The sequence below is a fragment of the Miniopterus schreibersii genome, assembly GCF_964146895.1.
Source record: "Miniopterus schreibersii genome assembly, chromosome: 5".
In the NCBI taxonomy this organism is placed as follows: Eukaryota; Metazoa; Chordata; class Mammalia; order Chiroptera; family Miniopteridae; genus Miniopterus; species Miniopterus schreibersii.
Window position 1 is genome coordinate 65,073,497 of NC_138106.1, and position 27,303 is coordinate 65,100,799.

The following is a 27,303-nucleotide window of genomic DNA, read 5'->3' on the forward strand; positions in this document are numbered from 1 at the left end:
TGGGAAGAGGAGACAAGTGGGTGCAGTTCCCTCAGCCCAGTGCCTGGCTGGCTGAGACTGTAGCTGCCTCCTACTCCAGCCAGGACACCTGCGAAGGGTTTTCCCCCCTCCCTGGACTCCAGAATGGCAGTACCTGGAAAAATCATGATTTTTATAATATATTTCATCAACTGCAAGGAAGTCATATTCACCATATTTTCAGGACCCTAGCACATGGAGGAGGGGAGGCCTCTCTGAAAATGAAGTCGCCAGCCTATTCTCTTCTTTATATCACAAAACAATACTTATCCTAATAAAAAATACAGTTAAAGAAAAAGAAAAAAAATGAAAAGCCTTTTATTGCACCTACTCAGAGATAAATATGGTTAATACCTTGCCATATGTCCTTCCAGAATGTTATCTATGTTTATACACACAGACACATACATAAAAAACTATTTTTCAGACACGAGCTCATTTCAGTTACCAATCTATCATTAACATCTTATCAAATCAATAAAATAATCTAGTGCATAATTTAATGGTTCCTTTCCAACAGCCTTTAAACATGCTCAAGCCTCTTCTGTCTTTTTTGTTGTTGTTATTGTTAACCCTCACCCGAGGATATTTTTTCCATTGGTTTTTAGAGAGGGTGGAAAGAGGGAGGGAGAGGAGGAGAGAGAGAGAAACATCAACGTGAGAGAGACACATCAATTGGTTGCCTCCTGCCCATGCCCGGACCAGGGCCAGGGATCAAACCTGCAATCCAGGTATGTGCCCTTCACTGGGAATCGAACCCCTGACCCTTCGGTCCACTGGCCAACTCTCTAACCACTGAGCCACACCGGTCAGGACAAAGCTCTTCTATCTTAAAAACCTTCCCTTATAAAATACCAATAGGGACCATCCTTGATATCCAGTAGTTACCACCTGAACTATTTTTTCTTTCACAGAAAACTTCTTGTAGAGTTATGTACACATCCCCCTCACTTCCAGTCTGCAGCAACTTCACTCCTATCCTTATACTCTATAGAAACTGCTCTCATCAAAGTCACCGGTGACCTCCTTACTGTCAAAAAAATCTAGGAAATTAACGCTTTACTTCCTCTGCTCGATTTTCTGGCAGCATCTGACACTGCTGACCAACCTTCCCCCTCTTGGACCGTCGTGATCTGTATTCTTCTGGGTCTTCTTGTACCTCTCTGATCACGCCTGGCTGGTCTCTGGTGAGGGGCCCTTATCTCTTAAACAATGGTTTTCCTCTGAACTCTGACAGTCACTTTCCTCAGTCTCTTTATTCTTTCTCTGCAATCCCGCACGTTTGCACAGTGTCAGCTACCTGTGTGTCGACGATCCCCAAATCTCTCCTGTGCAGCAGACCTCTGTCCTGAGCCCCACAGTCACATACAAAGCTGGCCCTTGGGCATAGAAGTAGTTGCAGGTTTCATAGGCATCTCAAAGTCTTTTAAAAGTATACTATTACACTATTACTTCTTGCTGTCTGCCCCCAATTTGCCCGCCTCCTGTGTTCCCCAGCTCAGTGAATGGTAGTCTGATTTACCGGTTGTTAAGCAAGAGCCTGGTTAAACCTGAAGCCCTCTTGTACTCAATCTCCATCCGAATAATCATCAACCTCTGCCCATTTTGCTTCTAAATATCAGTTGGATGTACCCAATTCTCTCCATTTTCATTGCCATTACCCCATATTAGGCCCTTTTAGTTCTTGCTTTGATTTTTAAAAAAAGACAATATTTTGGATATATTCAATGAAATAAAATAGATTATATTAAAATTAATTTCTCTTGTCCCCCTTCCATTTTTAATATGGCTACTAAAAAATACTACATCTATGTCTCATATTATATTTCTATATATCCTGACTAACTCTCAGGCCTCCTTTTGTATTACTTGAATTTTACTTTTTAAGTTCTCCTGAGCTTAAAAAGTATTGGAATTTAACTAATTCCTGGTGTCACTGGGGGTTAACTGAACTAATACTAGTTACAACATTTTAAAATTTATTTTACCTCCTTCTGTCCTTCCTTTCTGCCATCCTTCCTTCTTTCCTTACCTTTCCAAATAAAAATGTCCGTGTCCTTTCATATTCTCTTCTGTGCTACAGTAGAGTTCATGTAGGTTTCATCATGTAATGTACTATTTCCTTACATGTCTGCCTTCCCATCTAGGCCGTGAACTCTTAGTGGCAGGAACCACATCTTAATCATCTTTGCATTTCCAGCACTTAGTAGGTGCCTATCACTAGTGGTGACTCAGTATAAAAAGTTTGGAATGAAAAATTGTATTTGTAGCTAATCTTTTACCCTTAAATGGAATTTTTTTAACTTATGAAATCAATACCTGACACGCTTTCAAATAATGCAGCAGTATATAAACTAGAAAGTGGTAGTCCTCTGGAAAAGCCCAGTGTCAGAATTATGAACTTAGTACAGTTCACTGTATGATCAAGGCACTCTGGTTTCTCTACTCTAGGGGGCAGACTTGAGCTGACATTTGGACAAGTAACGCTGGACCCAGAGAAGCCTCAGTGTTCGGCCAATGACAAAATCATTACCATTACTTTCAAACAGAAAGGAGAGAACTGCAGCATTTCCTATCAAAACTCTCAGAGGTTAGATTAAACAGATTAAATGTTGGGTAATTTTTATGAATTATTCATGTATGTAAAAGTATGCATGAGGGAATATCACTAATTCGTTATTTTTGTTACCGGAAAGAGGACCTGAACCTGATCAAGGTCATTTTGAGAGTGTGTTTGTTAAAGCTGGGGACAGTGAAACAAGGAAGGGCATAGGATAGAAAAAACAACAGGAGAGAGACTAGGCAGGAAAATGAGCTGAGGCTGGGTCGCTTTCGCTCACCAAGAAGTCGGAGAAAAGGGGGCCTCGGGGACAGGTTCAGGGGGTTAGCCCAGGACGAGCTGCTGCTCCCCTTGCTCCCTGGTTGCGAGCCTCAGGGGGTCCCTTAGAGTTTAGGAGATTCATGCCTGTGGGGAAAGGAGAAGGGGAAGGGAAAGTATGGGCGTGCTCCTGGGAGGAGAGCTCACTCTGGGACTTCGGTTTTGAAGATTTTTAAAGACAGGGAGTTTAGGGGAAGATATTGATAGAATATTCATCAGTTTTATGCTGATGTACCAAAATGAGATTTATTCCCTTAACTTCATCCATCCTTGGGTGTAGTTGGCAAATAGCACTTACGGGTTTTTCTATCTCCCTGAGTAGTGTGATTTAAGCTACTTACCCTCTGGTTGGGGAAAGGTGTAAACCATTCTCTTAAGTGTCCTTGGTTTGGGAAGATAGGATTTTGCCATTTACTAGATGGCTGTAAACTACTTGGCTGTTGAATTATCTGTCTCAGTTTCCCTATTCTGCTTGTCCTGGCTTTCTAGTTTGTCTCAGCTTCCCTGGGACATAAAAAGAGAGAGAGTGCTTAAAATACTGTTCAGATGACTTACATTTGCACAATGGGAAGAATGATAACTTCTGACTTTCTCTGTCTTTGGAGTTTTTTAACATCCCATTCTAACCTTGGATTATGTAATTCTGTTTTGGCTAGTTACTGCTGTATCGAGTTATACTAATCAGCTGAGCACAGCTCTTCACCATCTGCACATATGGAGATGGGAGGAAAGAAACAATTGTGAATGAGAACCCCTGCGCACAGCTGGGGGAGAATGTAAATTGGTGCAGCCACTGTGGAAATAGTATGGAAGTTATTCAAACACTAAAAATAGAGTTACCATATGATCCAGCAATACTTCTGGGTATTTATTTATCTAAAGGAAATTAAATACTAGCTTGAAAACATGTGCGTTGCCGTGTTCACTGCAGCATTGTCTACAATAGCCAAAGTGTCCATCAGTGGAAGGGTGGATAAAAAGTGCGGTCTATATACACAAAGGAATATTATTCAATCATAACAAAGAATGAAATCTTGCCATTTGCAACAGCATGGATGAACGTTGAGGGCATTATGCTAAGTGAAATGAGTCAGATAGAGAAAGGCAAATGCTGTATGATCTCATTTACACTTGGACTCTTTTTTTTTCCTTTTTTTTTTTTTTTAAAGCTCATAGATACAGTGAACAGATTGGTGGTTGCCAAAGGCAGGTGGTGGTGGTGGTGGTAGTGGAATAGGCGAAGGGGGTCAAAAGGTATAAACTTCCAGTTATAATATAAGTAAGTCCTGGGGATGTAATGCACAGCATGGTGACCATAATTAACGGCATATTTGAAAGTTACTAAGAGAATAAATAGATCTTTAAAGTTCTCATCACAGGAAAAAGTTTTTATAAACTTGTTGTGATGATCATTTCACAGTATATACAAATATTGACTCATTATGTTGGACACCTGAAACAAATGTTAAATGCTCAATAAAAAATAAGCAAACACACAAAAAATAATAGTGAACTAAGAAACATTTCTGTCTCACCCAGGCTTTTTGCCCCAGCTCCTTGCAGGCGTGTGTGCCCAGCAACTCTTGAGCGGCTTAAGCCCCAGAGCGTAGCCACACCTCCTCTTGGCTCTGAGCCTCTCCCTGGATTGCTAATGACCAGGATCCAGTTGTTCATTCAACAAAGATGTTTTGGCTGCCTGTGCAGTACAGAGAATACAACAGTGAGCAAAGCAGATAAAAACTCCAGTCATGTAGGGACTCACATTCCAACGAGGAAAACGGATAGTAAACAAAAATTTACACATCACTGGCTCAGAGATAACTTGTTAAAAAAACATTGTGTCACTCTTTAGCTTGAAGACCTTGGCAGGCTCCTTATAATTTACAGAATTAAGTCAAAACCTTTTAGCATGATGTCAAACACCCATCTAACTGGTTTTCAAACTTCAATGAAGACGTTGTTCCAAACGCTTCTTGCCTCCTCTCTTTTTTCTCCCTTCTCAGTGTTCTGTGCACAACACATCTTCCTTCCCAGCTCAGGTTTTCATTACTATTGTGTAAATTGCCTTCAAGTGTTTTGGTGGAGGGAAAAGTGCAAACAAACGAAAACTTTAGAATGACTGTTGTGCCTATTTGTTTAGGTTTTTCCATTTGGGCTGGGAGCTGGTTAGCCATTAATTAAGCGGTAATGATAATGTACTGGCCATGAACCATTTACCATGATTAAGGAGCCAAGCAAGTACTTTCCCAGGAATCTCTTTTCTCATCTCTGAAATATATCTACCACCTGTGATTAGTTAATGTGAATATAGGCTGCTCACTATGTTCTTATAAACAAGTGGCTTTATTTCTCACCCCTAAATTTGCAAACTTAGTAAGATAATCATAAGTCACCATTTCCGGGAAGTGCAAGAGCAAATGGAAAACAAAACAAAACAAAACACATTAAGGACAGGGAATGAGAGAAACAAAGCACAGGGTTTTTAAAGATCGTCTGATAAATACTAGGGTTGTTAAGCACACATGATGATGTTAGTTACCACTCATGTATGACATATATGAAAACTGTTAAAAGAGTAAATCCTGAGTTCTCATTACAAGGAGAAAAAAACATTTTCTCTCTCTTTTTTTGATTTCTTTCTATTCTATCTATATGAGATGATGGATGCTAACTAAAAGTATTGTGGTAATCACTTCATAATATATGTAAGTAAAACCTTTATGCTGTACATCTCAAACGCAAACAATGATGCACGACAATTACATCTCAACAAAACTGAAATAAATAAATAAATAAATAAATAAATAAATAAATAAATAATTATCTGATCCAAGACTGTCTCATCCAAATTCCTACTTGAGGCAAGAACTCCCTCTGCAACAGGTCTGCCAGGTGTGCTCCAGGCTTCTCCTGATGACTGCCAGAGCTGGAAGGCAGCCTCGTTCACTGTGCTGGAGCTCTCAGAGATGACGCTGCTGTTATCCTGCCCTTCCTCTGCCCCTACCACAAAAAAGGTCCTTTCTTACCCTGAGCTGCGATCTCCCTGCTGTAAGAGTTCCATGGAACTTAGTCTTTTTCTTTCCCCGCAGTACCCTACAGCATAGGTTCTTCTTCTGAATGATGTAATTATACTCACGCCTTCCTCTACCTCTCTCGTCCCCAGGGGACCCTCAGGTGAATGTTCTGTGCAGTCGACCATTTCTCACAGAACCTGAGTTCCACAGTCCATCACCCTGAATGCCTTCACTTGAACCTCTCTAGTTTGTCAATTTTTTGTTTAAAATACAGCATCCATAGTAATAAAAATGTAAGTGAAAATAAGAGGCTATTTAAAACTTGATTTTTGCAAATGTTTTTTAAAAATTCTCAGAGTCTGGGGAGGGTAAAATGTGATTTTAAAGTAAAACTTTTGCCAAATGCTTGTTCTACATTGATTGATATGTGTGTGTGATTTTTCTTCTGTAGACTGTTAATATCATGGACTATTGGTTGATTTTTGAATATTGAACAAACCTTGAAACCCAAGTGGGGAAAAAACCACTTGATCATGGTGTAAAATTACTTTTATGTATTGCTGAATTCTATTTGCTAATATTTTGTTAAGGATTTTAGTGCCATATTCAGGAGGGATATTGGTGTGTAGTTTTCTTTCTTTGTGATGTGTTTGTTTGTATATCAGAGCAATACTATCTTCACAAAGTTAATTGGAAGTACGCTCTCTTCATTTATTTTCTGGAAGAAATGTAGAATTAGTGTTAATTCTTCTTTAAACACTTGGGAGAGTTCTCCAGTAAAACCCATTTAGGCCTGGAGATTTTGCATGTAAAGTATGGGAGTATTTATTTATCTTAATTTTCTTTATTTTTATTTTATTGAATTTATTGGGGGGCAACCTTGGTTAATAACACCATATAGGTTTCAAGTGTACAACTCAATAAAACATCATTGGCATACAGCACTGTGCACGAACCACCCCAAGTCAGGTCTTTCTTTCCATCCCCATTTACCCCTGTCCTCTTCCACCTCCCCATCCACCTTTCCCTCTGGCTATCACCATACTGTTGTTCTTGTCTTTGTGTCATATATATATATATATATATATATTTGTTTGTTTAACCCTTTTACCTTTTTTCATCCAGCCCCCAAACCCCTTTCCCGCTGACAGCTGTGAGTCTGTTCTGTATACCTATGCTTCTGTTTCTATTTTGTTAGTTAAAATATTTTGTTCATGAGATTCCACATATAAGTGAGATCATGTGGTATTTGTCTTTCTCTGACTGGCTTATTTCACTTAGCCTAATACTCTCCAGGTCACTCCATGCTGTTGCAAAAGGTAAGATTGTCTTCTTTTTTATTGCTGAGTAGTACTCCATGGTGTAAATGTCCCACAGCCTTTTTATCCACTCATCTACTCATGGGCACTTGGGCTGTTTCCAGATCTTAGCTTTGTAAAAAATGCTGCAATGAACATGGGGTGCATATATTCTTTTGAATTAGTGTTTTGGGGTTCTTTGGATATATTCCCAGAAGTGGGATTACTGGGTCAGAGGTAGTTCTATTTTTTAATTCTTTGAGGAAACTCCATACTGTTTTCCACAGTGGCTGCACCAGTCTGCATTCCCAGCAGCAGTGCATGAGGGTTCCCTTTTTTCCACATCCTCGCCAGCATTTGTTATTTGTTGATTTATTGATGATAGCCATTCTGACAGGCATGAGGTGATATCTCATTGTGGTTTTAATTTGCATCTCTCTGATGACTAGTGACGTTGAGCATTTTTTTTCTATTGGTCATCTGTATGTTCTCTTTGGAGAAGTGTCTCCAAATATTCAGATCCTTTGCCCATTTTTTAGTTGGATTGCTTGTCTTCTTGGTGTTGAGTTTTATAAGTTTTTTATATATTTCGAAAAGTATGGAAGTATTTAAAGTATGAATTAAATTTTCTTAATTTATTAAATTATTGATTTCATAAATCAAATTGTTGATTTATGTGTTGGGTGAATTGTGGTGATTTGTGTTTTTCAAGGAATTGGTCCACATAAGTCATATTTACATGTGCTGAGCTGTTTTCTTATTTTCTTTTTGATGTCTGCAAGGTCTGTTACGTTCTAGACATTAGTAATTTGTGTCATCTCTATTTCTTTGTCAGTTGTGCTAGTGGTTTGCCAATATACAGATTTTTTCAAAACCTAGCTCTTTGTTTTCACTTTGCTATAGTCTTGTGAGGGTGGAAGTCTAGACTTCCCACTTGGCCTTTGCTGGTGTGGATGTGGGCAGAGCCACAGTTTTTTCTGTGGTGTTTGGCTGGAGTATAGCCTTTACTATCTAAACTTTTTGTTGTTGTTTTAGACTCCCCTTTCCTGGCCCTTTGGCTAGAGAGAATAAGCTTTTGTTGGGCTCCAACTCTGGGTCAATGAGACAAAAAGAAAACCCAGAGAACTCACAGTCATGTCATTCCTTGGGTCCCTAGATTCCTAGCCGGTGTGTCACCATCCTCTTATGTGTGTTTATATATATAAAGTCAGGCTTTTTAGTTGTACTAACAGGAGAAATAGGAAAAATTATGTCAACTCTATCTTCTTGCAAGCAGAAATCCCCAGAAATCTTTTTTTAGTAGATTTTTGAGGAAGCTGTTCCAATGGTCAATTGAATATCAGATGACCGTCAGTGGTAATGAGCATGGGAGGCTGATCATTTGCCTTGATTACCAGCCCACTGTTGAGTAGCTTTTGTGATAAAAGGTGCACTCTTGTCATATTACAAATGTTTCAGAAAGCCAAACTTTTGACTGATTTCAACGGCCAACTCTTCTTTGTGGTTTTCTTGGCTGCCAGAGGGACTGAGGGTTGGGAATCCACTCATGGTTTCCCAGTTTACTTGGCAAGCAGGGCCCTGAATTTTTGGAGAACTTGTGGAGATGTGATAATATTGCAGTCAGGGCGATCAAGACTGAAGTGTCCGACTAGCCCACTGTGGCAAACATACCCTAAGGTAGCCCCCCCTGATCTTCACCTCCTGGCTTTTAGGAAGTGCCATGGCTAAGAGTAAACTCTAGGGGGTAAGGGTAGCTGCTAGCTGACATCCAGAAAGAAACTGGGGACTCAGTCCTACAGCTGCAAAGAAATGAATCCTGTTAGCAAGATTCTTCCCCAATCAAGCCTCCAGATAGGAATGCAGCTTGGACAACACTTTGATTGCAGCCTTGTGAGACCCTGAGCAGAGGGTCCAGCTAAGCCATGCCTGGACTTCTGACCCTCAGAAACAGTGCAATAAATGTGGGGTGTTTCAAGCTACTAAGTTTGTGGTAATCTATTCCATAGATAGCAATAGATAACAAATATACCAACCAAGAGGACATCATCTATGTGGTGAAAGCTTTGGACATAAGAAGGTAGAGGCACTCACAATACATTCTAACTCACCCACTCCTGGCAAATGGCATATAAGTTTATGCACCCATGGTGCAGTGCTGCAAACACACATTGGATACCTCGGTGGTATGCTGAGATAGGCTTCTCTGCGTCTTGGTAGCCTCATATGAAAACGAAGGTAATTATAATATCTACTTCACAAGGTGGTTGTTAAGAATTAAACATGAGCCTGGCCGGGAATGGCTCAGTGGTTGAGCGTGGACCTAGGATCCAGACGATAGGGGTTCAATTACCGGTCAGGGCACATTCCCCGGTTGTGGGCTCAGTCCCCAGTCAGGGGCATGCAGGAGGCAGCCAATCAATGACTCTCTCATCATTGATGTTTCTATCTCTCTCTTCCCCTCTCCTTTCCTCTCTCTGAAATCAATAAAGATATATTTAAAAAAAAATTAAACATGATAATGCGGGTCAAGCTGTTTAGTACAGAACCTGGCACCTTTCAATGTGTGTGGCCCAGTGAGTGTGGCTCTTGCCATCTTAATATTTCAATGAGGTCACATTTCTGCCAACATCTGAGTTATAACGGCAATTGATTTGCAAATCTCACCCCGCCCTCATCCCCCACCAACTAATCAACCAACCAGTCAACCCTTCCACGATTTCCCCAAAATCAAAGCATTGCTAGGGGTAGTCCTGTCCAATTTCTCATAGAACCAAGCAACATTTCTTTTTTCCACCACCCAGCAACAAAAACACCAAAGCACCCAAAGCACTCCTGTAACCCACCCTGGCCTTCTCTCCGCAGGGAAAAAAACCACCTACCGGTTAAGAACGACTTCAAAGGACTCATCAGGGCTTTTCTGCCAACAAAAGAACACTATCCTCAAGGGACAGGTTCTTGGATTTTATAATTTGTTCCCTGGAGAGAGTGGAGAGAATGAATCCCTGACCTGGCCCGAAGGCCCTTTGGGGCGTGGGCATCTCGGAACCCCAGTCCCTTCCCCTGGGCAATGCAGGGGACTAAAGCGATCGCGGAGCGCGCCTTAATTTAATCCCAAGAACAGATTGAAACCATCCTGTTTCAACCGGCCTAACTGCCTAAAAGGATGGGCATAGCATGGGCCTGGGTGCGGAGGAGCCACCTCTCCGCCCCGGGCCCCCCTCGGTCCGCCAGCCACCGAGCCGAGTGCCACATCAGCGCCCGCGCAGCACTTCCAGTTTCCCGGGGAGGCTGCAAGCAGCAAGGAGCCCGGCGGGCGGGGGCGGGCCCCAGGCCTGCCCGAGTGGCGGGCCGACCGGCCAATAGGAGGCAAGGAGGAGCCGCGGCCGCCAATGAGTTGCAGCTCGGGGTAGCCGCGGCAGCCGAGATTCGTGCCCCGCGGGGGAAACCAGATGAGGCACATCTGGACAGCTGCGCCGAGGAGCTGTGCGGCCCCTCCGCGGGCCCGACTTCAGCTGAGCACGTCCCCCACGTCCTCTCCTTCTAGCCACCTATTAATTATTCATTTTCCCAGAGAAGCAACCAAGGATCCAAGTTTAAAACTTTTCCTCCCCCCGCTAATGCGAGACGCGGCCAGATCCCATCCAACACATAGTTTAATTTTCATGGGGCTCTGGGATCAAAAGGACAGAAACAGCAACAACAAAAGCCCAGCCGCTGTCTGATTTAAACTGGCAAAGTGGGGAAAATAAAGTGTTGAGTAAACAGACCGAATTGGGTAAGTTTTGGATACGTGCTGGATATCTTGTTTCTCCCGCTGTGATCTCAATGCTGAGTCTTTCTGCTGTTCTCACTAGTCAGTCTTCTCTTCAGGGAAAGAAAAAAATATCGCTTGCTGCCACAAACTGCACGGGCCTTGGCTTCTTTTTCTTCTGCTTTGCTAAGGTTTTAATTTAATTTAACTTTTTGGCCATCTGTATGCTATTTTTAAATTTCCTGGAACAGAAATTTAACTAGTATCCTGTTGTAAACCTCTCCTAACTTCAAAGTTGAATCTACTGATAAATTTATTTTTCTATTTTCTTCCTGTGCAAATAGACTATACATTTGTAAAGCTGAAATCTTTGTACATCTTCCTCTCCCTGACCGTCTTGATAGAAGATTGAGAAAATTATCTGGCTTATTCAGAATTAACAAAACTTTTGCTTCTGTTAATAGGATGTTTAATATTAGATTATTTAAAACCTCAATGATATAGGTAATTGCTGTTTCACTTACGTTTAAATGTAATTGTAACCCAAATGTATCTTTTCTTTATTCTCCTATCCAGATTCCTTTATGATTATTAAAAGAACATCTTAAACATGTGACAGACAACTGTGTGTATCAATAGCTTTATGCTATAATTGTATATTAACCCCATAATTCTATCAAAATAATATTCAGACGGATCATTAGATGTGTATGCTTGTGGATGGTTCTGGTATATATGTATTTCAAGATGGAAATGATGGCAAATCTTGAGCTAGGTAAATGGCCTGAGGTCCATTCCATTCCAAACATCTATAATTCTCTCTCTTTAAGCAATGTTTTGGATTTGAGACCTTGCCATATGTTATTTACTATTATGGCAGATCTGGCCAGAATTGATCTTTAATTTCTGGCTTAGAAAACAGTAGGTGGGAATTTGGTGCTATAATTGCAAGTTGCAGAGCATGTTTTTGATTCAAAAAGGCAATGCCTACGATGGGTGGAACAGTTGAAGTGGTTTCCAGGGATGCATGGTTAGAAGAAACAGTGTGGCAGAGAAACAATATAAAGAGCCAGCTGCCCTGATTCAATTCACAACCCCACTCTTTGACCTTGGGCAAGTTAGTCAGCCCATCTGTGCCTCAGTTTCTGCCTCTGTAATGAGGAGATCATAGCACCTACCTCCGGGGGTTGTCTTGAGGACTAATTGAGTTAATGTGTTAAACACAGAATAGTTCTCCACATAGTAAGTCTTTGCTGTTGTGCTCACTCTTCCTTGCCTTCCTTCCCAGCTCCCCCTGCTGCACATCAGTTTCCCCAGCCACCATTCTGACCCCTGCACTAGCAACTAGTAGCGCTGACCCCTTGTTAGTGATGCACTGTAAAAGGCTGTAAAGGAGAGAGAGTCTTGAGAGGGAAGTGAGGTAGAACTTATCAAGTGCCTTAGAAAGATCTAGAAGGTTCTGGGAGGGCAGAGGATGGAATGATGACTTCTTATTGTAGGATGGCTTCGTGGAAAGGTTGGCATTTCTGGGAAAAATTTTTACCCAATAATTTTAATTGAGAGGAAAGGGCTCATAGAACAACAGCAGGTGGCAGGCATTTTAGGAGGAAGAGAAAGCTTGGGCAAAGCACCGAGGCTGGAAAGTGTGGCTCTATGTGGACACTGAATTGTCATGCAGGCAACCTGTGAGGGGTTAGTGAACAGAAAGGTTGGAAAGGTGGGAGAGGTGGGAGGATGGCATGGAGAGCCTGATGGGGAAGGAGAGGCTTGGGAGGTAGACTGGTGGGGGATGGCAAGCGGAACTTGCAGCAGTTACATAGTGGAAGTGCTTCTAGAATGATCCGTCTCTGGAGTCTGGTCTCCACCTTTTGCCCAGCATACCCTCCCTTTCTGCTCGATTGCTTCTGTGACCTACCTTCAGGGCCTGCAGGCTCTGGGGCAGGATGGACCAGTGACTTTGGACTCCACCTTTTTGGACTCACTCTGTGGCGGCTGTCTTGGAGCTCTGCTGAAGTGGTCGGGCATTCTGGGCTATTACCCAGGCTGCTTCTCAGAAACAGGCCACACCCTAAAGTCTTTGACATGATTGCACCTCTCCTCTGCCCCTAAACGCACATACAATAGCTGAGAGAATTGTCTATTCACATGCTAATACTTATCACTTTATAATGCACAGTTACTGAAGTGGATGAAGACTTGTAAGATGCACCTAAGTGGAGAGTCCGTTTGGAGATCTCTTGCTTTCTCTTCCTCCCAGGCATTGAGCTATGTCTGAGCGAACCTAAGTGTGGCCCTGGTGCTGTGTGACCTCAGGCATGACACTGAACCATCATGGCCCTCTCTGTGCCATCATCTGTAAAATTATCTCTAGGGTCCCTTCTCCCTTGGATGATCTTTTATTCCTCTCCCCAACCGCCCCTGGGACAGTCTGTTGCTTGCAGGTGGCAATTTGATTCATCTATGGCTGACATTTTCTGACCAGTTAACACATGGCAGACATTGCTCTAAATGCTTTACATGTCCTAGCTTACGTAAGCCTCTCAACAACCCTCCGAGGGTTGGTATTTAATAGCTGAGGAGAAAGAGGCACGGGCAGATTAAGACACTTGCCCAAAGTCACACAGTGAACAAATGGCAGATGCAGACTCAGACAGTGTAACACCAGAGCCCAGGACTTAACCACTGGTCTATACTGGCTTAGGTTTAATACAGCTGGGCTCTCTTCTCCTTTGTGGTTGTGGTAGTCAAGAAGTCCCTGGAAGAAGGATCATTGAAGGGGCAGGGAACATTCAGAGAATCAAGTTGGTAAAATTTCCCTGGAGGGGCCAGAATACCATCAGGAGTCTTGTTCATGGGATGTGCTGCACAGGGAGACAGGAGACGTTTTATCTATTTATTACACAGGCCTCATTGTAGACAAGCACTCCGTCTTTTCATCTTATTTCAACAGAACCACTATAGTCCTGGACTAGATGTCGCTTGGATGATTGTCTTCTTTGAAAAACTGAAACAGTATATAAAAGTCAAAAGTAATGGTTTCCCCTTTATTTACTACTTTCTTCCCACACTACTACTCTCTTCAGAGGTAACCTTTGTTAATAGTTTGGTCAGTATCCTCCCAGTCCTTCTCTAACAGGTCACTCATAGGTATAGAGCTAAATGAAATTTAAAAATATAAATGGGGCCTGGCCGGGTGTGGCTCAGCGGTTGAACATCGACCTAGGATCCAGGCGATCAGGGTTTGATTCCTGGTCAGGGCACATGCCTGGGTTGTGGGCTCGATCCCCAGTTGGGGGTGTGCAGGAGGCAGCTGATCAATGACTCTCATCATTTATGTTTCTATCTCTCTCTCTCCCTCTCCTTTCCTCTCTCTGAAATCAATAAAGATATATTTAAATATATATATATGTATATAAATGGGACTGCAGTATTTTTATTTTTTAAAAATAGGGAAACTAAGAAATGTTCCAAGGCTTATGGAAAAATGGGGCAATTCCAGGTTCACATTCTACCCCTATTTCTTGGGCATTCTGGCTTCTTGTCTGATTTCTGGAGATGCTGTGGTTTTGGGTTAAGAACTTCAAGGGGAAGGTCAGTGTAAGGCAATTTCAGGTGTCCCATTATTAATAATACCTGATCTGGATTTCACATCATTTTGAGAATTCATTATTTAAAATTTTAAGGTATTAATTCAACTTAAAATATCATTAGAAAAATATTGTAATTTGCTTTTTATCTCATTACCTTAATGCAGTGACTCTTTGTAGTATAACACACTGACTAAGCACATAGACTGGAGTCAGACTGAAGGTTTCTTCAGTCCCAGCTCTGCTTCTCACTAGTGTACCTGGAGCAAGTCACTTTTTCTAGGAGGCTTTTTACCTGCAAAATGGGGTTATCAATAGGCATTAAATGAAAAAAAATCAATTTAAGTCATTTAGCATAGGGTCTGAATCTTAGTAAAGGTTGTACATGTAAGTACTTCATTTTTTTTATTGTGGCAAAATAGGACAGCATTTGCCATCTTGCCCGTATCTAATTGTATAGTTCAGTGGCATTAAGTGCATTCACATTGCTGTGCAGCCATTACCACTATCCCGTCTTCATAACTTTTTCATCAAACTGACACTCCATACCCATTAAATAATAACTCTTTATTACCCTTGCTGTCAGTCTCTGATAACCACCATTCTACTTTCTATCTCTATGAATCTGACTCCTCTAGGTGCCTCATAGAACTGGAGTTATACACTATTTGCTCTTTTATAACTGGCTTATTTCACTTAGCATAAGGTTTTCAAGGTTCGTCTATATTGTATCATGTGCCAGAATTTTATTAGTCATGTGCTGCTGCTTGATGATGGGGATACATCCTGGGAAATGCATCCTTAGGCAATTTTGTTCTTGTGCAAGCATCATAGAGTGCACTTACACAACCTGGATGGCAGCCCACTGCACACCTAGGCTGTATGGTGTAGCCTATTTCTCCCAGGCCACACGCCTGTACAGCGTGCTGCTGTACTGGATACTGCAGGCAACTGTAACACACAGGTAAGTATTTGGGTATCTACACATAGACAAGGTACAGTAAAAAATACGATGCAAAAGATAAAGTGTGTGTGCATATGTGTGAGTGTGGTGTGTGTTCATATAGGTGAGCTCACACACGTGCACACAGATATGGGGGCAGGGCAGGAGTAAGGCTGTGTAGGGAGGCTCCATCGGAGCTCAGGAGGAGGGATGGGGGGATGTGAGAGAGAAGGAACAGAAAGGGTGAGAAAGGGAGAGCAGAGATCAGAAGAGAGCCAGAAAGATAAAGCTTGAGACAGGAAATAATAAAAGGGAAAGGGGGAGGAGATGGAGGGAAAGAAGGAGGGAGAGAGGAACAGGCCTGGCAGGAAAGAGAGGTAAGGAGAAACTGAGGAAGGGAGGTAAGTGTGGGCACCGTGTGCAGGTGTACATGTGCGTGCAGGGTCTCCCCTCATCCTTAGCTCTCTCCTCTTGCTCCCTCACCAACTCTAGGCCACAGCCACAGGGTGCGCAGAGGGTGGACTGAAGGCATGCTGAGTCTACTCCTCTATTTAATCCACCCAGAGCTGGCAGGAAGCCCAACAACTTAGTTGGGCCCAGCCCTTTCTTTCAACATCACAAACTTTTTGCTTATAACCCATTTAATTCTTATGGGACCACTGTCATATATGTGGTTCCTCATTGATGGAGACCTCATTATTCGGTATTTGGCTGTACTTTTTAAGGCCAAATAATATTCGATTGTATGTATATACCACGTTTTGTTTATCGAGTCATCTTCTGGTGGACATCTGGTTTGTTTCCATCTGTGGTGGTTAATTTTTTTGTGCCAATTTGGCTAGGCCACAGTACCCAGATATCTGGTCAAATATTATTCTAAATATTCCTGTGACACCCCCCCCCCCCATGAGATTAACATTTAAATTACTAGACTTTGAGTAAAATAAACTACTTTCCATAATGTGGGTGGCCTCATCCAATTATTTGAAGGCCTTAATAGAAAAAGACTGATCTCCCTTGAAGAAGAGGGAATTCTGCCAGCAGACTGCCTTTGGACTTGAACTGCAGCGTCCGCTCTTCCCTGGGTTTCCAGCCAGCTGGCTTACCCTGAAGATTTTGGACTTGCCAAAGTCTAGTCTAATCCTCTACAGTCACGTGAACCAATTCATAAAATCAGTCTCATTCTCTGTCTCTCTTTCTCATGTACCCTACGGTTCTCTGGGAACCCTGGCTGATATGTTATCTTTTGGCTATTGTGAGTAATGCTGCTATGAACACTGGTGTACAAAGAACTGTTGGAATTCCTTCTTTCAGTTCTTTTGGGTGTGTACCCAGAAGTGGAGTTCAGCATCACAGAGTAATTCAGTTTTTTAAGAACTGCCACGGCAGCCACACCAGTTTACATGCCCTCCAGCAATGCACGAGGGTTCCAGTTTCTCCACACTCTTGCCAACATCTATTCTGTTTTTTGTTTTTTGTTTCAATAATAGCTGTCTTTATGGGTGTGAAGTGATATCTCCTTGTGGTTTTGAGTTGCATTTCCCTGATGACTATGATGCTGAGCATCTCCTTCAGTGCTTATTGGCATTTGCACACCTCCTGTGGAGAAATGTCTACTCAAGTTCTTTGCTCATTCTTAAGTCAGATTGTTTATTCTGATTTTTGTTTTTGTAATGGAGTTGTAGGAGTTATTTATACATTCTCGATATTAACTACTTCCTAGGCATAGGACGTGCAGATCTTTTCTTTCATTACCTGGGTTGCCTTTTTAGTTTGTCAGTTGTGTTCTTCCATGCTCAAAAGTTTATTATTTTGATGTCCTCCAATTTATTTTTTCTTTTGTTGCCTCTGGTTTTGGTGTTACACATCCGAAAAATCTTTGCCAAATTAAATATCATGAGGATTTTCTTCTAAGAGCTTTGTTTCAGTTCTGACATTCAGATTTTTTATCTATTTTGAGTTAATTTTTGTATATGATGGAGATAAGGGTCCAACTTTATTCTTTCGCATGTGGATATTTAAGCAATTCACTTATCAATCATTATAATGTTTATCTTTATATAAACAGCATTAGCAGAGATATAGCCATAGCATAAAAATATTGATTCATTTTTTTAAAAATTTATCTTTATTGTTGAAAGCATTACAGGTGTCCATTTCTCCCCCCCCCCAATTGACCCCCTCCACCTAGTTCCCACCCCCTCCCCAGGCCTTCACCCCGTCATTGTCTGTGTCAATGGGTTATGCATATATGCATATAACTTCTTTGGTTAATCTCTTCCCACCCTCCACCCCCTTCCCTCTTTCCTCTGAAATATGATCGTCTGTTACATGCATCAATGTCTCTGGATCTATTTAGTTCATCAGATTCTTTTGTTCATTAGCTTCTTCTTAAAGAAGACCCTTCAACATTTCCTGTCGTACTGGTTTGGTGGTGATGAACTTTAGCTTTTCCTTGTCTGAGAAGCTCTTTATCTGACCTTCAGTTCTAAATGATAGCTTTGCTGAGTAGAGTAATCTTGGTTGTAGTTCCATGTTTTTCATCACTTTGAATATTTCTTGCCACTCCCTTCTGGTCTGCAAAGTTTCTGTTGAGAAATCAGCTGACAGTCGTATGGGTGCTCCCTTGTAGGTAACTAATTGCTTTTCTCTTGCTGCTTTTAAGATTCCCTCTTTGTCTTTAACCTTTGGCATTTTAATTATGATGTGTCTTGCTGTGAGCCTCTTTGGGTTCCTCTTGTTTGGGACCCTCTGTGCTTCCTGAACTTGTAAGTCTATTTCTTTCCCCAAGTAGGGGAAGTTTTCTGTCATTATTTTTTCAAATAGGTTTTCAATTTCTTGTTCTTTCCTCTCTGTCTGGCACCCCAATAATATGAATGTTGGGCCCCTTGAAGTTGTCCCAGAGGCTCCTTATGCTATCTTCATATTTCTGGATTCTTTTTTCTTTTTGCTCTTCTGGTTGGGTGTTTTTTGTTTCCTCATGTTCCAAATTGCTGATTTGATTCTCAGCATCCTCTACTCTACCATTGATTCCCTGTAAATTATTCTTCATTGCGGTTCATGTAGCCTTCATTTCAAATTGGTCCTTTATTATGTCATCGATTTTCTCAATTATTTTCATCATATTCTTACTAATATCCTTGAGCATCCTTATAACCATAATTCTGAACTCTGTATCTGTTAGCTTGCTTGGATCTATTTCATTTATTTCCTCTTCTAGAGATTTCTTCTGTTCTTTCCTTTGTGACTTGTTTCTTTGCCTCCAGATTTTGGCTGCTTCCAGGTGTTTGTTTCTATGTATTAGGTAGAGCTGCTATGTCTCCTGGAATTGGTAGAGTGGCTTTGTGTAATAGATGTCCTGTAGGGTCCAGTGGCTTAGCCTCCTCAGTCCCCTGAGCTGGGCCTTCTAGGTGCTCCCCTGTGTGGGCTGTGTGCACTGTCCTGTTGTAATTGAGCCTCGGTTGCTGTTGGTGTCACTGGAAGGAACTGACCCCCAGACCAATCAGCTATGAGGACCAGCTGCAACTATGGCCAGAGAGCTGCTGTGCTGGAGACACCCCTATGGAGCAGGATTTATTCAGCGGAGCTTTGGTGTTTACCAAGTGCGCCCCTTGAGTGTCACTTGTGGATGTGGTAGGGTTGTAATCCAGCATGGTCAAGTCTGACCACCAGGTGCATTGTCTCTGAGGCCTCCTGGGAGGTGCGAAGTCAGCCTGTGCCAGTGCCTTGCCCAGGGCCACCCAGCATGAACTACACAGCAAACCCTAGTTGGCTGCTACTTGTGCTGGGCTTGGAGGTGTCTAGGAGAGGCCAAGCTATGAGCCAATGCAGGCTGCCACTAGTGCCAGGCCTGGGGCCACTTATCAAGCCATACGGGGCACGCTGCTGCTTGTTTGAGAGATTTTAGGAAAGTCCTAAGCATGAAGCTCAAGAGGCCACTTGCACAGAAAAGCCCCTGGAAATGGCCTGGATGAGCTGCAGGTGGGGAGGGGCGGGGCCTCCGGGAATCACGGGGCGGGGCCAATGGTGTGAGTCAGGTGCTGGCGACTCAAATATGGCGCCTGCCTGCCGTCTGTGTGCGGGGAGGACTCGCCACAAAGAGCCATGGCCTCCGCCAGCCCTTCTGCCTGGGAGGAAGCCGCCCCTCCACTTCTCACCCCAATTTCAGGCAGGTTAGTTCCTCCCAAAATGTCCCAGGTTCCTTTTACGACACTGCCCGGTGCTGGGGCTCAGAGGGAGCGTCCGAGTGAGTCCGTGTGCTGCCCTTTGAGAGAAGCTTCTGGGGCTCCCGCAGCCTCCGCCACCCTCAGCCACAGGCCCCACTGGTTTCAGAGCCCGAAGCTGTGGGGATTTCTCTTCCCGGCCCTGGAGCCCTGGGCTGGGGGCCTACTGTGGGGCTGGGACCCCTTGCTCCTCCGGAAAACCCCCGCCGCCGAGATTCCCTCCCGGGTTTCAACCGTGGCACCGGGCGTGGGCCCCTGGCCGCGTCTCCGGGATTCAGCCCCGATCCGCCCGCGTCTCCGCCCCTCCTACCGGTCTGGGTGCTTCTTCAGTTCCCTGGTTGTAGGGCTTCTGTTCAGCCGGATTTCAGGAGGCTCCCAGTGATGGTGGTTCTGTATTTTAGTTGTAATTTTTTTTATATATCTTTACTGATTTGAGAAAGAGGAAAGGAGAGGGAGAGAGAGAGAGAAATACCAATGATGAGAGAGTCATTGGAGACAGAGTCCTCAACCCGGGCATGTGCCCCGACTGGGAATCGAACCTTGATCTCCTGGATCCTAGGTCGATGCTCAACCGCTGAGCCACCCCGGCCGGGCTTTAGTTGTAATTTTGATGTGGTTGCGGGAGGCGGCGGGTGCAGCTGTTACCTACACCACCATCTTGTTTCCTCTCCCATCATTCTTTCTCCCATTTTTAAAATTATGTCTAAAGTGCTAATTTTTCTCATAGAATTACTCAGAATTTCTACGCTTTAATAATTAATGTTTCCAAGGAAGGAAGATTATTTCTGTGTTGACAGGGCATTGATTGCTGATATCTTTCCTTCTTTCCTTCCTTCCCCTTCCCCTCCCTCCCTTCCTGACCCTCTTTATCTTCCTTTTGCTTTTAGAATGAAAGAAGTAGTAATTTATGTTTGTTAAAAAAATTGAAACAGAATGTATAGAGTCAAACTGTAATGGTTTCTCCTTTGTTTACCCGCTTTCTTCCCTCCCACATTTAAGACAGTTTATGGACCTGTGTATTTAATAAATAATAAAAATTTAATAATACTAAACATGTTAGTGAGGAAGAAAAAGATCATTAAAAAAAATGCTCACAGGAAAAATCATGACAGAGCTGACACTTGGGGCTAAATGCCAGAGGAAGAGAGGGTAGCAAGGGGGAGAAAGGGGTTGTGCTGAGGAAGAATGGGGGGAATTGGGTCAGAGTTCCAGAAGCACCGGACCTTTATGCAGGTACTCAGGAGAGCTGACACCCAGTTTCTCCATCTACGTCATTGCTTTGTAATGTGCTCCACGGAGGTGAGGGCTTATATAACCATGATTGTCCTTTAAAGTTCATTCTTCACAGAAAGACACAGGAACAAATATCAGGTGTCAGCCGCTTCTCAGGGTTCTTCTCATTTTATCTTTATGGACACTTTATGGGACAGAGGCAGGCTATCATTATTCCCATTATACAGATGAGGTAACTGAGGCCTAGAGAGGTAGCTCGTCCAAGGTCACTCAGTGGTGAAATCAGGATTTAAACACAGGATAGCTTCCCTCTAGTGCCTGAACTCTTAGCATTTATGCCCCATGTAATCTTCCCCTCAGGACTGAAGCAAGTGTCATTGGTTGCCACTGTTCAGAGGGTTGGTAAGTAGTTGAGTTTAGTGCAGGTGTGCAGAGGTAACAGTATCTCTGTGCACGCTGACCTCCTTATCCAGGTTCTTCTTACCGTGCCTTGTGATCATGGGAGGGTGAAACACTGTCTCCTCTGTGTCTGACCTACTCTGTCACCCTTGGCCTGCATTACGGCAATGAGGTGTCAAACTCTCCATGCTAAAGGACCTGTTTGGTTTTGGTGTTTTTTTTCCCCTACAGTCCAAGGTAACCTGATATGTTTGTAAAAATATGAAAACTCCTAGTTGGATATTGCAGCAGTGTCAAATTATTTTCAAATGTTTTAAAGTTTCTAAACATTTGCTGTCAATTTCTACACTTATCTTGTTGCAGACTATAAACAGTTTGATGACTAGCATTGTTCCAGGGCTCTCTTTGCTTTCATTGCTGCCACAAAGCAACCAGGATAATTTTGGGAAAATATACATAAGGTTCTATCATTCCTCTGCTTAAATTCCCTATTGCATTTAAAATAAAATTCAGATATTCACCATTGCCCAGAAGGTCCTAGGTAATTTGGCTCTGCCTATATTGGCCCACCCCCATCTCCACCTTGCCAACTCTTCCCCCAAAGCTAATGAAATATAGTCAGACTTTGGATAAAAAAGTAGGTTTAAATAGAGGACACATAATGATTTGGGATGTGAGATACACTTTGTTTTGTTCTTTCATCTACTAGCTCAAGTGTGGACAAGTGCTTCCATCACTTTCTCTAGTAGTAAGAGACTTCCCAGGCCTGCTCTGGCACATTTTCCTCCCCCCTCTTCTTCCCTCTCAGGGTGCATCTCTTAAACTCTAAGGGACCCCATAAGACTTGCAACCAGGGGAGCCATGGGTAGCGGTAGCTTGTCCAGGGCTAACCCCCTGAACCTGTCTTCATGGCTCCGTTTCTCTGATTTCTAAATGAGTCGAAACAGCCCCACCTAGACTTTCTCCCATTGCTTCTTCCGTCCTAAGCCCTTCCTTGTTTCACTGTCCTCAGCTTTAATAAACGTACTCTCAAAAAAAAAAGAAAGAAAGAAAGGAAAAAGAAACTTCCCACTACTTCTTCTTTGATGGATTTGGCCTAAAGATGTCTGTGTTCTGTTCACACCTTATACGTGTTTTATAGGCTGTCTGTTTTGTTCCCCAGAAAATGAGATTGTTGTGAGCCAAGGGGGTGGAGAAGTCATTCCAATTGCTCTTGAGATTGGGGGAAAAAATATTTGATATTGTGATTGTTGTTACTGCTGATAAGAATTTATTAGTGGGGAGATGAGGGGAAAACACACATCTTGGCAAAACAGTTTCCAGGCTGTTTTGGCTGTGGCCCTTGGTGCTTGCCATCGGAGGGTGTCTTGTGTGGAAAGAGCCAAGATTCTTTCCCCATTTTACCCTTGCTTTCCAATCTCCAAATGGTGCACTATCATTGCAATGAATGGGAACAAAGTACCTGGATCCGAAGTGTTTTGTTTAGCCGCAGAGAGTCATGGTTTCTAGGAAGCACTCTTTTACAGCTGGAACAGGTGTCAGAAGGTCATCCGGGGGTCAACCTCATTTCAGGCTGACCACCCAATATTCTTCTTGAATTTTTAATCCATTCCCTGCTCTAGTGGTTTCCCAACTTCCAGAAGAGGATTTTACTGTCTCTTGTTAATGAATTGTCATGGTAATGGCAACGTTCTCAAATTTTAGTGGCAAGAAATTTATGTTCAGTAGATCTGGGGATGTGATGCAGGCATGTGCATTTTTAGTAAGCATCCGGGTGATTCTGAGGTAGGTGGCTCAAGACCTTTCCCTTGAAAAACACAGGTTAGAGTGGTATTCTTTCTGTGTAGTGATAATATCGGTATTGGGCACAAAGTTGATTGAATTTTAAAGAATTTCTATTTGTGCCCAAGATAGAGTAGGCAGGGCTGGATTTACCCTTTTGCCTGAAATAACCAAAAATATCGATAAAATATATGAAACAACAATTTTTGAAACACTGGCTTTCAGGCAATGAAGAGCAATCACATCTAAGAGACAGGAAACAAAAGTGGGGAGCACTAAGACCGCTCCAGTTTGCTGAGTGGAGAGTTTCCAGGCTGAACCTAGGGAGGGCAGCCCAGGTGGAATGCAGACTGCCTGAGTTGAGGAGATGGTGCTAAGAGCCCGGGAAAACCGAGGGGGCCCAAGTCCATAGAATAGGGTACCAGCAATGAGAGAGCAGCATGGGGAGAGGGGCCCACAGATCTGCAGAAAGTCTTCTCAAGTATTCAGCAAAGTCTTGATGGGCACATGTGTGTGAGAAAACTACTGGGAAGTTGGGGGGTGGGGTGGGGGGATGAGGCTCAAGGGGGGAGGGGGCCAGGAGGGAGTAGGGAACAATGCCCTGCCCTCACAGGGCCTGGAATATTGCCTGTTCTGTACAACTGGACTGGAAAACTCATAATTCATGGGGTATCGGGTAGAACAGTTAGGAAGGTCTTGCCTCAGTGGTCAAGAATAATTAGCCCTACACTGAGCCCTGCTCCAGACATGCCTAACAAGTCATAAAAAAAAATACCAAAATATATCAAACTACTTCCAAGTCACTTACCCCAGAAGGAGCTCAAGAATATTTATAGCAATAAAAAAATATCCAGTGCCCCAAAAGGTAACATTCACAATGTCTGGTGCCCTAGAATAGTCAGATTGTTGTGTTTAAAATGGAAATGCACTATCCCTGACTGTCCTGGAGGTGTACTTCTGTGCACATTTTGTACCATTAAAAAGTCAAACAGTCGAGGTTTCAGTGTAATGTTTTGTACATAACAAGGCAGAGTTGGCCAAACCATGGTATGTGTTGATACTTACCTTGGCTTTTGGCAATTCCCCTTGGATGTCTGTTACTGGTTTTTAAAAATACTTTTCCTATGTTTATCATTCCAACCTCCTCAATGGATTATGGTAAAGGAAACTCAGCTGAGAGTAATGTTGGTCCAGGGCATCATGTATACTAAGGGTTGGAGCAGTGAGTAGGGGTAATGGGTCAGAGGGTGAGGTGGGGCTAATTTTCTGAGGTCAATAGATAACTCAGAATCAAAGGCCTTAGAGAGTAGTAAGGGCCAACCCAAGGAGGCCAGGATCTGCTGACAGGTCTAAGGGAGCAGGCTAAGCTAGGGTCTAGAACCAGAAGCCTTTGAAACCAATGGGAACATATAAGAAGTCAAGTCAGCAAAGTCCTGTCAGGACTGTGACCCAGGCTGAAGAGTCAGAGCTTGATTTCATTACCAGAGGTTCAAGGTTGGGTCAGGGAGGGGTGCTCTGGGGTCATGCACAGGCTTAAACCTCTGGAGGTCCATAACTGAGCTCCAAGCTTTGAGCCTGGGCTGTCTATTGTCCCTCTGAGGATGGGACAGGTTTTAATTTGGTCACCAAGCATGTTTCTCTGCAGCATCACCACCCTGAAGTTCAGTCTGACACCCTGTTTCTGGATACCTCTATTTTGATGTTCTGTTGCTAAGACAAACAAGTTTTCTTCAGTTTGGCTCGTGCTAAGCACTTCGACATTCTTTCCCATTCTGCCTGTGCAGATATATGGCTTTTCTTCATACAACTTATAAATCTCTTGGATGCTGGAAAACTGTTTCTTAACATGTTATAGCCCAGATCAGTTCTTGGGGAAGCTCCTACCTGAAGATAACAATAAGTTGTCATTAGTATCATTTGACAGAGATTTTACTTTCTTTGGGGCATTGAGCCTAAAGCATCAGTCTTTGGGAAACTGGAAGTCAGTTTGTCTTTTAAAAGAGTGGTCTTGAAGTCACTTTTTTCACCTTGAAAGGAGGCTTTTGTTCAGAAGTCTTGGAGAACTTTACTTTTATTCCCATTGATGATTGTACTATGGATTGGGTAACTATACCTGGGATGTAGAAATGGATGCTGTGAGTATTTTCATAGGCACCATGCTGTTTCCCATGGCAGATCCACTTGCAGTATTTAATAGTAATGATAATAATAATAGTAACAATAAACAGCAAGACTGGATGGTAGATGGAGATAATTTTATCACTTTAATTTCCTTCAACTTAGCATTGATGGAAAGAGGTTCTATTCCTCTCTGGTCTTTTTCAATGGAAAACAGGGGGAGAGAGAGAGTGCGTGTGAGCAAGCCGAGAGATTGCTTCGGAGAGCATGGCTTCGGAGAGCATGGGTGAGAGCTTGCTGCCTCTGTCTGATGAGCTCAGGACTGCTTTCTGTACTCCCCAGATATCAAAGGCAACCAGCTCACCAGGAAGATGCAATCAAGACAAAGATGATGGTGTCTGAGAGACATGCACAGAACACTTGTAGTAACCAAATTGTCATCTTGTTAACCATGATAAATGCTGCTGCTTCTGCCTTTGGCGTTATTTAAAATTATTTATGCTTTAGGGTGGTACTGAGTGAGAGAGGGTGGGGTGAGTGGATGAAACTTTCTGCACCCTGATAAGCGGTTACATTCTGATTGGTTCTCTGATGGGAGTTGATTTTTTTCCACAAGAAGAGAATTAACTTGACAGTATGAAACTGGAAAGGGGCAGGAGCCTTTCACTTTGTCTCAGTTTCAGTCTCATTTCCATTTCCCCACTTTTGTCTCCGTCCTTTACTTTCAATCATTTCCCCCCAAGCCCAGGACTGCCATCTGTTAGCAACTTTCTCCAGGGCCTCATCTTCACAGAAAGTGCATAGGATTCAAAAGAGGCTATAATGAGCTATCTCCCCTCGCCCCCACCTTTTCTGTGGGTCTTATTTTTTGGATTGGAAATCGAATTTATATACCACTCTAGTGATCTTTTTTCCTTTTAAAAAAAAATTAAAATAACACAATTTTTGAAAGAAGTTTTTGAAAAGTTAGGAATGGAAAGAGTCAATGGAAAGGATGTTTTGATTTTGAGGTATCCTCACTCTGGCATGAAATTAGATCTTGTGCAAACAAAAGATTGGGGCTATCACTGAAAAAGCACCCCCTCCTACCCTCAGGGCAGTGTGGTCCTACATTTTATGGAAGACAGCATTGACTCTCACACCTAGGCCTCTGAATTTTCCTTTTAGAGCATTATCAGTTACAGATGGTGCTGAATCATAAAACGTATTATCAAATTTGGGGGTGGAATATTGTTAATTAGGAACTTGGTAAGGCCTGAGAAGTAAATTTTCAGGAAAAGTTGCAGTCTCGAAGTGTACCATTTTCTCCTCATTGTTTGGCATATAATCATTTTACTTTTCCATGTTTTAGTTATGTTAAAAGTTAAACTGACGCATATTGCCCTGGCAAATGTGGCTCAGTTGGTTGGAGCCTCCCTGTACACCAAAAAGGTGATGGGTTTGATTCCAGGTCAGGGCACATGCCTGGACTGCAGGTTTGATCCCCAGTTGGGGCATACACAGGAGACACTCAATTGATGTTTCTTTCTGACATGAATGTTTCTCTTTCTCCCTTCCTCTCTCTCTCTAAAAATAAATAAATAAATAAATAAATAAATAAATAAATCAGTAAAAAGCATGTCCTTGGGTGAGGGGGAAAAAAGATAAACTGTCATATTAAAAATTTTAAGAATTTGAGCAAAAATTGATTTGAATTGGACAGCATCCAATCCAACAAAGGATGCTTTACAAAATGAAAGACTTTTATAGGCAGAAGAGAATGGGAAAAGGAAGTTATTAGACAAAAAAGTGGTTAGTTATTACAAAATACTTTCCTTTATGGGATGAAAGGGGTGTATCAGGCAGATGACCTAACTAGTGCTGATTCAGGCAATTCTTGATTGACTGGTTTAAGATTCTATTTCTTGAAGGGACAAAACTGTAATTAAGTCTTGGTTTGCTGACATGAGGCTTAGTATGAGCAACTCCATTTTGGGTCTGTTGTCTAGTTTTTTTAACAGTTAACAAATGATATTTAGAAATATCCTCTCCTCCACTATCCCCAAAGCCAAGTTCATCT

At 42.6% G+C, this 27,303-nt stretch overlaps 1 protein-coding gene across 3 annotated transcripts in view; it reads left to right on the plus strand.

Moving 5' to 3' along the window:
* The first annotated feature begins 10,636 nt into the window (after positions 1-10,636).
* Positions 10,637-27,303, plus strand: part of TMEM45A (transmembrane protein 45A) — a 75,660-nt gene continuing 58,993 nt past the window's right edge. For 2 of the 3 annotated variants that reach the window (XM_081138478.1, XM_081138480.1), the window contains exon 1: positions 10,654-10,983. The gene's annotated coding sequence lies outside the window, so the exon portion shown is untranslated. Of the gene's footprint in view, positions 10,984-27,303 lie in introns of all 3 variants that reach the window. The other variant, XM_081138479.1, reaches the window with a different exon arrangement.